The sequence below is a fragment of the Rhinopithecus bieti genome, unplaced genomic scaffold, assembly GCF_001698545.2.
Source record: "Rhinopithecus bieti isolate Rb0 unplaced genomic scaffold, ASM169854v2 scaffold_8309, whole genome shotgun sequence".
Lineage (NCBI taxonomy): Eukaryota > Metazoa > Chordata > Mammalia > Primates > Cercopithecidae > Rhinopithecus > Rhinopithecus bieti.
This window is the reverse complement of record NW_016805935.1, coordinates 732,850-745,217: the sequence shown is the minus strand read 5'-3', so window position 1 is coordinate 745,217 and position 12,368 is coordinate 732,850. Positions and strand designations below refer to the sequence as shown.

Here is a 12,368-nt window from a genome sequence, read left to right as displayed (position 1 = left end):
AGAGCTTTAAATATATTATTTTAATATTAAAAAAATTTTTTTTAAATAGAGACAAGGGCTCACTATCTTGCCTGGGCTGGTCTTGAACTCCCACTCAAGGGATCCTCCCACCTGGGCCTCCCAAAGTGCTGGGATTACAGGCGTGGGCCACCACACCTGGCCCTGGAAGAGCTTTTAATAAAAACTTGGCTGGGCGTGGTGGCTCATGTCTGTAATCCCAGCACTTTGGGGGCAAAGTGGGGCTCCTGCTTGAGCCCAGGAGTTTGAGACTATCCTGGGCAACATAGTGAGACCCTGTCTCTACAAAAAAATTAAAAAATGTGTGGTGGTGCATGCCTGTGTTTTCAGCTACTCAGGAGGCTGAAGTTGGAGGATTGCTTGAGCCCAGGAGGTTGAGGCTGCAGTGAGCCGTGATCATACCACTACACTCCAGTCTGGACAATTTAAAAACAATTTTTAAAAATTATACTTTAAGTTCTAGGGTACATGTGCACAACGTGTAGATTTGTTACATATGTATATATGTGCCATGTTGGTGTGCTGCACCCATTAACTCGTTATTTACATTAGGTATATCTCCTAATGCTATCCCTGCCCCCCGCCACCCTACGACAGACCCCGGTTTGTGATGTTCCCCACCCTGTGTCCAAGTGTTCTCATTGTACAAACAAATTTTTTAAAGAGAAACTCTAATGCTGCATACCAATAAGTAATTTCTCACAAAAGAAACAGATGCATGTTGCAAGTGAAAATAATACTCAATGAACCTGAAGTAGATTGTTTGTAAGCCTAGTGAAAAGCAAATTAAGTTTTTAGGTGAATGTTGACAATAATTCATAATCAGACACAATGTTGGTATTTAACACATGAGCATGAGCACGATAAAGAAATCAAGTTAAAATAATACAAAATGTTTTACTTACATTTATTCTTAATCTCAAAATGTACTTTTAGATTTTAAAAAAGTAAGTTTGTTTCTTAGTGTTTCTTTAAAATCGTAATAAAATTGATCTTATCCATTTAAATTAACTGTAATCTGAATATCTTTACCAGTTGATTTTTAAAAAATATATGAGTTAAATTTACAAATTATTTACATGAATGAATAATTCCTACAAATTGTAGGAATTGCATGAATCCTACAAATCAGGATCGAGGTTGCTTCATTTGTGGCTCTCACAGTAACGAGAGGATCCCATACAGAGCTGTATGTTACTATTTGGGTTTGATGTGTCTCAGTCATGTTGTCTCTGAGGATGCTGCTAACGGAAGAATGCTTTCTCATGACCGACTTCAGCAGCAGGCACTTTGCATAGATTTAACTGTAGTGCAGATTTGAATTTAGTCACAGCATTACTCTGGCCACCATTGGAGAACAGGCACATCTAAAATGTTTTCTGAGAGTCTGTTAGGACCAGCCTTAAAAACACGTATTTGAAAGTGAAACTCAAGAGCCTCCTGGGCCAGAACTCACTCAAAGGAGAGAAGAGACCAGACATAAAGACTTGATCATTGGAAGATGGTGAGGATTCTGAATAGAATAGAGTGGGTTTTGCTATCATTTTGTATCAGTCAGGGGATCTCAAAGATGAAACCAAGGATCCCCTGAAGTCAGGATAACTTGAGGAAAGTTTGGGGATGTTTTACAAAGGTGGTAGAGGGGGAACCTCAGGGACAGTTAAAGCCAGGGGAGATTTTTGCCATACTGTGTATATGCCTGTGTGTGTGTGTGTGTGTGTGTCTGTGAGAGAGAGAGAGAGAGAGAGAGAGATTTGTTGCAGGGATTTGACCTCCAACAGTTGTGGACGTGATTAAGCAGGCTCTGTAAGACTTGTTTTTGTGTGTGGTGCTGGAACTTGACATTCAGGGAGTGAAGGGCTGGGAAAGAAGATGGATGTGGGGTGTTGGGGAGCAAGAGCCGGCTGGGACCCACTGGCATGAGCTGGAGCCCCATGAGGAGAGACTAAAATCCACGTCCATTCTTATTGACTCTGACCTTCCTGGTGTGGGTATCCTGCAGAAGTCAGGGCCTCTTGCCCAGAGCTAAACACACACACCTGGCCTAGGAGACAAACGAGCTGGAAGAGGAGCAGTTGCAGGCTGCTGCCTCATGGCCATGAGGAGAGCCTGCAGACTAGCAACCATACATGGGACTTTAAAAACAGCTGCTGCTGCCGTCGGGCGCAGTGACTCACGCCTGTAATCCCAGCACTTTGGGAGGCTGAGGCGGGCAGATCACCTTAGGTCGGGAGTTCGAAACCAGCCTAGCCAATATGGTGAAACCCCGTCTCTACCAAAAATACAAAAATTAGCCGGGTGCAGTGCCGCATACCTGTGGTCCCAGCTACTTGGGAGGCTAAGGTGGGAGAATCGCTTGAACCCGGGAAGCGGAGGTTGCAGTGAGCCGAGATTGTGCCATTGCACTCCAGCCTGGGTGACAGAGCAAGACTCTGTCTCCAAAAAATAAATATAAAAATAAAATGCCTGTAAATCCAGCGCTTTGGAAGGCTGAGGTGGGAGGAATGCTTGAGGCCAGGAGTTTGAGATTAGACTGGGAAACAGTGAGACCTCCTCAGCTCCCCGGCCCCAACTGCCATTCTCTCCTTAAAAATTTTTATTTATGTATGTATTTATTTATTTATTTTTGAGATGGAGTCTCACTCTGTCACCAAGGCTGGAGTGCAGTGTTGCAATCTCAGCTCACTGCAACCTCCACCTCCTGGGTTCAAGCGATTCTCCTGCCTCAGCCTCCCCAGTAGCTAGATTACAGGTGCATGCCACCACACCTGGCTAATTTTTGTATTTTTAGTAGAGCTGGGGTTTCACCATATTTGCCAGGCTGGTCTCCAACTCCTGACCTCAGGTGACCTGCCTGCATCAGCCTCCCAAAGTGCTGGTATTACAGGCATGAGCCACTGCACCTGGCCTAAAATATTTTTTTTAATTAACTGTCGTGGTTGTGCACACCTGTGATCCTAACTACCCTGGAGGCTGAGGTTGGAGGTTGCTTTAGTCCAAGAGTTTGAGGCTGTGGTGAACTATGATTATGCCTTTGGAGACCTGCCTGGGTAACAGAGCAAGACCCTGTCTCTAAAAAAATAAAATGAAGCTGGGCATGGTGGCTCACGCATGTAATCCCAGCACTTTGGGAGGCCGAAGCGGGCAGATCACCTGAGGTCAGGACTTCGAGACCAGCCGGGCCAACATGGCAAAACCCCGTCTCTACTAAAAATACACAAATTAGCTGGGCATGATGGCAGATGCCTGTAATCCCAGCTACTCGGGAGGCCGAGACAGGAGAATCACCTGAACCCAGGAGGCGGAGGTTGCAGTGAGCCGAGATCATGCCATTGTACTCCAGCTTGGGTGGCAGAGCAAGACTCCATCTCAAATAATAATAATAATAATAATAATAATAATAATAATAATAAAATAAAGTAAGTAAATAAAAAATAAATGAACATTGCAAATCACTATGAAGGTATGTTTGTCCAGGATGATAGATACAACATATCTGACAGTTTTCTTTATTTACAAATTTTAAATCTTTAGACTTAGTGAGGGCAGAGTGTCTGTGTCAGTAGCTGGGTGGCCAACCCAAGGTAATTTATGTTGAGTGAATATTCCCTAGGTGTGCACTATCCCCTTTTCACTGACTTGGTGCAGTAGCATGCACCAAGTCAGAAAGACTCGTACTTTTAGATTTTAGATTTTATTTTTTGAATTCAGGTGATTCAAAATTCAAAAGGAAAAAATGATATTCAGTGAAAAATGTGGACAAGAAATACTACCTGTTTCTTATGTTCCCTTTGAGACATATTCTCTACATATATAAACAAATTTGTACCTTTATATCCCCCTTTACACTATTTTAACCCAAATTTTAGCATATTATTTGTACTGTTCTTCACCTTGCTTTGTCACTTAGTAAGATATCTTAAAGTTTTTTTTTGTTTTTTTTTTTTTAAGAGACAGAGTCTTGCTCTGTCACCCAGGCAGGAGTGCAGTGGCACGATCATAGCTCACTGCAGCCTCAAACTCCTGGGCTCAAGCAATCCTTCTCCCTCAGCTTCCTGAGTAGCTAGGACTACAGGTGCATGCCACCACAACTGGCTAATTCTTAAATTTTTTGTAGAGATGAGATCATGCTATGTTGCCCAGACTGGCCTCAAAATTCTGACCTCAAGGGATCCTCCTGTCTTGCCCACTCATAGCCTTGGGATTACAGGCATGAGCCACTGCATTAAACCTTAAAGATTGTTTTGTGTTAGTACATGAAGAGCTTCTTTATTCTTTGTTTATAGCTGCATACGTTTTTGGTTTTTTAGACAAGGTTTCACTCCTGTTGCCCATGCTGGAGTGCAATGGCGTGATCACTGCAGCCTCGACTTTCCAGGCTCAGTGGATTCTCCTACCTCAGTCTCCAGAGTAGCTGGGACTACAGGAGTGTGCTACCACACCTGGCTAAATTTTGGTATTTTTAGTAAAGATGGGGGTCTCACTCTTTGCCCAGGCTGGTCTCAAATTCCTGGGCTTAAGCAATCCACTGGTCTTGGCCTCCCAAGGTGCTGGGATTACAGGCGTGAGCCGCCATGCCCAGCCAGGCTACATAATATTTTAAGGTTTATTTAATTAGTTCTTTATTGAATGTACATTTAGATAGTTAACAATATTTTGATATTACAAACAATACCAAAGTGAACGACAGTGTCTCATTCTGTTGCCCAGGCTGGAGTCTAGTGGTGCGATCATGTTTCACTGCATTGAACTCCCAGACTCAATCCATCCTCCCTCCTCAGTCAAGTTACTGAGACTACAGGCACGCACCATCACCATGCCTGGCTAATTTTTGTATTTTTTGTTAGAGACCGAGTTTTGCCATGTTGCCCAGAGTGGTCTCAAACTCCTGAGCTCAAGTGATCCGCCCATCTTGGCCTCCCAAAGTGTGTTTAACATTTTGAAAGTCCCTTACCATGCAGAAAGGATTTTGAAATTCTCCCATTAGCACTTTTATTTTAACATTTAAACCCTTAATCCTTTCTGAATTTATTCTAGTATATGAGGTAAGAATCCAAACATTGTTTTCTAGATGGCTACCAGTTGTCCCAACACAATTTATTAAACAATCTTTTTCCTACTAATTAGAAATGCCACCTTTATCAGGTAGTAAATTTCCATTTGGACTTGGGTCTTAGGTGTTTTAGGTGTTTCTCCTGATCTGCCTCAGCCAGATACTTTGGCCTGTATTTTATTAGTCTGGTATTATTTAAAAAAAAAAAAAATAGGCATATATCCAAGACTCTGGCACAAATCTATTCAAACTCCATTCACAGCAATATATGCAACGGATGAATTGTTCTCTGGGGGAAATATTTAAAAATCCTACATCTACTAAAATCCAATCTTCTTCATATGTTGAGGCTGCTGTCCAAACCATAACTATTGTCAGTATTGGTCAATGAATTTTGCTTTTAGAGTTAAATAGGTGTTGAGTGTCAGATTTTTTTGTTTTGTTTTGTTTTTTGTTTTATTTTTTTGTGATGGAGTCTCACTCTGTTGCCCAGGTTGGAGTGCAGTGGCACGATCTTGGCCCACTGCCACCTCCACTTCCTGGGTTCAAAAGATTCTCATGCCTCAGCCTCCTGAGTAGCTGTGATTACAGGCATGCGCCACCATGCTGGCTCACTTTTGTGTTATTTTTTAGTAGAGATGGGGTTTTGCCATATTGGCCAGGCTGGTCTCCAACTCCAGACCTCGGGTGGTCCACCCACCTTTGCCTCCCAAAGTGCTGGGATTGCAGGCAGGAGCCACCGCACCTGGCCCCCCGAGTGTCAGTTTTGATTGTTTTTATGGGTCAGATTAGCGTGTTGGTGAACTGTGCTTATGGTTAGGGTAACAAACAGATTCTACCATTTCTCTGCTCACCTTCTTACTTTCTCCCAAAGAATGGTTCTGGTTTTGTTTTGTTTTTTTTTTTTTGAGACGGAGTCTGGCTTTGTTGCCCAGGCTGGAGTGCAGTGGCCGGATCTCAGCTCACTGCAAGCTCCGCCTCCCGGGTTCACGCCATTCTCCTGCCTCAGCCTCCCAAGTAGCTGGGATTACAGGCGCCCGCCACCTCGCCCGGCTAGTTTTTTTTGTATTTTTTAGTAGAGACGGGGTTTCACCGTGTTAGCCAGGATGGTCTCGATCTCCTGACCTCGTGATCCGCCCGTCTCGGCCTCCCAAAGTGCTGGGATTACAGGCTTGAGCCACCGCGCCCGGCCTGGTTTTGTTTTGTTTCAATCAACAACCTACATACATTTAATTGATATCCTAAACTCATACTACCCTCTTCTCAATACTAGAGGCATTTTGATTTCTAGGCAGCTTTAAGACAGCTCCAGGACCATGCCTTGCGGATCTCCAAGTTTGGGGGCGTGTAATTGAGCGAGGAGCCGGCTGTGCTCTAAAATTTACTGAAGTGTTTTTGCTGAGGTGAGGCCTTTCAAAAGCTGCTATTCCCAGCCTGTGACTGAGGGCAGCAGGGATATTAAGGCGGGTCTGGAAGACAGGGAATGCCTGTCATAGCTGCCTTGGGCTTCAGGACTACCTACTGGCCTTGCTGAGCCTTCTTTTGACTGCAGAGTAGTTGAGGACACTTCTGCCCAACTTTCCCTCCTCCTTCACTTAGGGTCAGGTTTGCATGGTGGTCTGATGTTTCTCCCAGTCTTGCCTAGCTTTCTCCCATTTTCTCTCACACAGGCACTTCCCCTAATAAAATTCCTGCACATAGTCCTGATTTGACATCTGATTCTTGGAGGAGCTGAATTAATGCGAGCTTCCCATTCTTACAGTCATTAAATGTATTGTTTGGTAGTTTTCCTATGCACCCATCAAAAGCAGTTGTATGTTGGATCTTTGCTTCACTTTCCAATAGTGTGTTAGGAATAGCTCTTTTGCTCAATTCGGTATAGTATCCTGCCTCTTACCCACAGAGATGCAGTCATAGATCAGTACATCTGTACAGCAGTAAGTTAGGACTTGGAGACTTCAGTGGTCACATCGCAGGCATGAATGGAATATTCACTGTAAGAACAATTGGTGCCTGATGAATAACACAAAGAGGTAATTTCAGTTTGAGTTTCATAGAGGGTGTACCCAAAGAACAGAACTGTTCCCAGAGGCTGAGATCACACTTTTGTTTGTAGGTGAAGCAGGATTAATGCATCACCCTGAAGAATGATGAGCAGACACACCCTTGAATTTAGTTAAATATGCACCCTTCCTGCCTTTACTCTAGAAGTTCAGTGTTTCCAAAGCTATGATTTAAGGGTAAACGTTCTTCCTCTCTCCATCTTCAGGGCTTCTGATATTCTGGAGAAACCAGTGTTATCTGAGTGTTAAAGCTCAGTTATTAATCCTTTTTCAGAGTTCCTGGATAATGTTATTAGCTTTCAAGCATGTGCTGCATCCCGAGAGAGCTGTTGACTTCCAGTCTGACCAAATTCTTTCACGTCGTGGCGTGTACGATGTATAAACGTTTTGGAATGCCTCTGAGATGACTTCTGCAGGTGAGTCTTTCCTCTGAATGTCTTTGGGGCTAGAACAGTCATGTCCATTTCATTGTTGATTAGGTGTTTGTATAAAAAAGAATTTTTAAATGCTTTACTTAACAGCTCTGATTAACACTGAGTATTTAGATCCTGATGTGTCAGTTATAGACATTTAATCTCTAGTCATTAAATATTTCTACCTCTTTCACTGAATAGAGGAGGATGTATATGAGCAACATATGGGTGGAGTTGATCTGAACAAGAATTTAGGGAGGAGAAAATTATACAATCTCTAATTTTTTTAGGGAGAGGCTGAATCTACCTCACTAACTTTTATTAGGCTTGGCTCAAAGGCTCCTATCTGTTCATAGACCATCCCAGTTTGGTGTGTCAGCTGAAATAATGTGCAGCTCTACATTTATTTATTTGTTTATTTATTTATTTAGTAAACTTACGGAGTTTCGCTTTTGTCCAGGCTGGAGTGCAATGGCATGATTTCGGCTCACTGCAACTTCTGCCTCCCGGGTTCAAGTGATTCTCCTGCCTCAGCCCCTCAAGTAGCTGGTATTACAGGCATGTGCCACCACACCTGGCTAATTTTTTGTATTTTTAGTAGAGAAGGGTTTTCACCATGTTGGCCAGGCTGGTCTCAAACCCCTGGCCTCCCTGTGTTGCACAGGCTGGTCTCAAACTCCTGGCTTCAAACGATCCTCCCATCTCAGCCTCCCAAAGTGCTAGGATTGCAGGTCTGAGCCATGGCATCCCGCCTCCATAAATAATTTTTAAATAAATAGAATGAGTTTGGGAAAAGCTGCATACCATATTTCCCTCTTGAAAAGCAACCATGCACATTAGCAAATTATGCCCTTTAAAAGACCAGTAGTAAAGAAAGTTTGCTTGTTTTGTTTTGTTTTTGAGACAGTTTCGCTCTTGTTGCCCTGGCTGGAGTGCAATGGCAGGTTCTCATCTCACTGCAACATCCACCTCCCAGGTTCAAGCAATTCTCTTGTCTCAGCCTCCTGAGTAGCTGGGATTACAGGCGCCCACCACCACGCCCAGCTAATTTCTGTATTTTTGGTAGAGACAGGGTTTCATCACTTTGGTCAGGCTGATCTTGAACTCCTGACCTCAGGTGATCCACCCACCTCAGCTTCCCAAAGTGCTGGGATTACAGGCATGAGCCACTGCACCCAACCAAGAAAGTCTTTTTTTTTTTCTTTTTGAGACAGAGTCTCTGTCTGTCACCCAAGCTGGAGTGCAGTGGCGTGATCTTGGCTCACTGCACCTTCCGCCTCCCTGGTTCAAGCAGTTCTCATGCCTCAGCCTTCCTAGTAGCTGGGATTACAGGCACCTGCCACTGTACCTGGCTAATTTATGTAGTTTTTGTAGAGACAGGGTTTCACCATATTAGCCAGGCTGGTCTCGAACTCCTGACCTCAGGTGATCTGCCCCCTCCGGGCCTCTCAGAGTGTTGGGATTACAGGTGTAAGCCATGGCGCCCAGCCTGAAAGTTTTAACTTTCATTCATCCAACATTTCCTAGCTAATATGTCCACATATCTCTTTTTTGTGTAACAGTGGTGCACATCCTTTAGGACTAATGCTATACAGAAAGGTTTGGGAAATGGTAACCTGCTCCATCCACCCTCCTTATTTAGCTGTAGAGTCACAAAAAAAAAAGCAAAATAGGAATTTTCGACGAGACCCAACTACAATGAAATTCAAAAATACACAAATTGCAATGACCTAAACCCCAAGAAAAACAAGGCCTGAGATTATAATAAATGTTTTGAGGGGCAAATTGTCCCCTGGTTTAGATGGAAGCAGAGATGTCTGGGCAGCCTGTTGTTTTTTCAACATAATCTGAGCTGTGCCCTGGTTAGAGGAAGAGCTATTTCCAATCGGATGCCTTCTGGTTATCATTTATACTTCTTTGGTTTGACAAGCAGAGGAATGCTTGCTTCGGAGTCTTATTGACCCCTAATCAGCCATTTACTAAGAAAACATCAGATTTTTAAAAATATATTTATTTATTCATTTATTTTAGACACAGGATCTTGCTATATTGCCCAAACTAGATTTGTACTCCTGGGCTCAAGCGATCCTCCCATCTCAGCCTCTTAGTAACTGGGACTACAGGTGTGCACCACCGTGGCTGGCTTTTTTGTGTTTTTTTTGTAGAGATGAGGTTTTGTCATGTTGTCCAGGCTGGTCTCAAACACCTGGGCTCAAGTAATCCACCTGCCTCAGTCTCCCAATGTGCTGGGATTACAGGCGTGAGCTACCACGCCCAGCCCCAGCTTTTCTTATTTGTAAAACTGAGATAAAATCCTACCTACCTTGCCGTCAAAGGATTTACTGTGAAACATTTGAAGCTTAAGCCTCAGGTCCTTCATTTAGATGTGCCTACAGTTTTTTTTGCAATTTCTCTACTCTTTCTTTTTTTTTTTTTTTTCTTTGAGACGGAGTCTTGCTCTGTCACCCAGGCTGGAGTGCAGTGGCCGGATCTCAGCTCACTGCAAGCTCTGCCTCCCAGGTTCACGCCATTCTCCTGCCTCAGCCTCCTGAGTAGCTGGGACTACAGGCGCCCGCCACCTCGCCCGGCTAGTTTTTTTGTATTTTTTTTAGTAGAGACGGGGTTTCACCGTGTTAGCCAGGATGGTCTCAATCTCCTGACCTCATGATCTGCTCGTCTCGGCCTCCCAAAGTGCTGGGATTACAGGCTTGAGCCACCGCGCCCGGCCTTCTGTACCCTTTCTAAGTAATATTTGGCACAGTACATTTGTGTTCTCTTTCTTTCTTTCTTTTTTTTCTTGAGACGGAGTCTTGCTCTGTCTCCCAGGCTGGAGTGTAGTGGCACGATCATGGCTCACTGCAAGCTCCACCCCCGGGTTCACTCCATTCTCCTGCCTCAGCCTCTCAAGTAGCTGGGACTACAGGAGCCCACCACCACGCTTGGCTAATTTTTTGTATTTTTAGTAGAGACGGGGTTTCACTGTGTTAGCCAGGATGGTTTCGGTGTCCTGACCTCGTGATCTACCCACCTCAGCCTCCCAAAGTGCTGGGATTACAGGCATGAGCCACCGTGTCTGGCCTGTGTTCTCTTTCTTAATGAGCACCCCTAAGTGTGTAAACTCCACACCTCTTGCAACTCGGATCCTATACTAATTGGGCATGGTAAGTAACCAGACTGGAAGCTCCATGAGGGCAAGAATCCCCCACGCCCAGCATTCAGAATCTGGCTGACAAGTGATAGGAGTTCAATAAACATTTGTTAAGGACTGAGTATTTAAAGATCATGTACATTTAATAAGGACCTGGAAAATAGTCATCATTAAATGACTTTTTTTTGTATAAGGCGTCAGAGGCGGAAAGGAAAAGTACACTCAAAGATGTTTATATGCAGAAATACGTAAATGTGATTGGTTTCAAATTCACCCACAATACCTATGAAGAATTTTCAATATCATAGGAACAAATTGCAGGTTGAGAAGTGTAAACTTGTCCCTTTGCTCTAAAATTAATTTGCTCTTTCCCGCTTACTGTCATCAAGTATAGACCATCTTGTTTGGAAGACAGCTGGGCAGTTTGCCCTTATCTGCAAGAGCATGCCAAAGGGGACATTGATGCAACATTAATCATATTCTAAGCTCCATACAGTGCAGGTGAAATCATTAGAACAGCAAACGCCCTGTCTGTTCCTTAAGAGACAGATGATTTTCTCACTCAGCGATAACTGGTATTTTTTGTGATAATGATGGGGAAGGTGAGGGCTTCACGGAAGCCAGTCAGCAAGCAGTTGGGAAAACAGGAACAGTGGTGTGTGTGCGCGCATGCACTCACATGCTCTTTTTTATAGCTGCCTCTGTAAATAGAAAAAAAAAAAAAAAAAAAAAAAAAAAAAAAACAACAGCTGAATCCCCTGGGAATAGCAATTAACTGCAGCTTCAGTGCCTGAACTAGTAATACAGTGAGCATGAAGGCACTGCCGGGCTAGAGAGGTTTTGCAGTTCTTTCCTCCTCCGCACCTCCTACCTTCTCTGGAATCCTTCGTCGAAGGCACTCACCCTGCTCATTATCATAAAGAATGGCTGGAATGTGAGGATGACTGGGACTAACCCCTGCCGTTCCATTGTCTGAATCTTAAACACTGCTCCAGTCTAGTCAAAGGAAATGAAAGCAGAGGGACAACCCAGCTTATAAACACTGGATACAAGATGTCAGTGCCGTCGCTGTTCCCTGGAACACTGCTATTTGTCACACAGAGCCCCATCTGTTCAAGGCGGAGGAATGCTCTTTGCTTGAAGAGGAAAGGATGAATTGATAGCAATATTCCCTAGCTTTTTCATTAGAGGGTTTGAGAAATAGTCTTTCCAAAGAATGACACCATTATTTATAATTCAATTGAGTTATGAATTTAAGAACATTATTGGGCTGAGGTTTTCATCTGCTTTGGTCAAGTCTAAGGTGTGGCAGGCCTCCAAACCTTTCCTTTGAGAATTCTGGTCTGTTAATGAATTTCATAAATCTGACAAGTTTTTGCTGCCCCCCAGAAAAGTATTTGGCTTAATTTTATGGTGAGCAGAATTCAGAAGGCAAAAGGAAGGAAAATAACAGCTTTATTTTATTTTATGAGACAGGGTCTCGCACTGTTACCCAGGCTGAAGTGCCGTGGTGCAATCTCAGTTCACTGCAGCCTCCACCTTCTGGGCTCAAGCGATCCTCCTGCCTCAGAATAGCTGGGACTACAGGTGCATGCCACCAAGCCCGGCTAACTTTTGTATTTTCGGTAGAGATATGGTTTTGCCATATGGCCAGGCTGGTTTTGAACTCCTGA

General features: G+C 43.8%; 1 long non-coding RNA gene across 4 annotated transcripts in view; it reads left to right on the top strand.

Annotated features, from left to right (window-relative positions):
- The window catches only part of LOC108531022 (uncharacterized), a 111,467-nt gene that overhangs the window by 18,001 nt on the left and 81,098 nt on the right, over positions 1-12,368 (top strand). For all 4 annotated transcript variants that reach the window (XR_001886044.1, XR_001886045.1, XR_001886043.1 and 1 more), the window contains exon 2: positions 7,409-7,550. This is a non-coding gene — a long non-coding RNA (uncharacterized LOC108531022). The remainder of the gene's footprint in view (positions 1-7,408; positions 7,551-12,368) is intronic.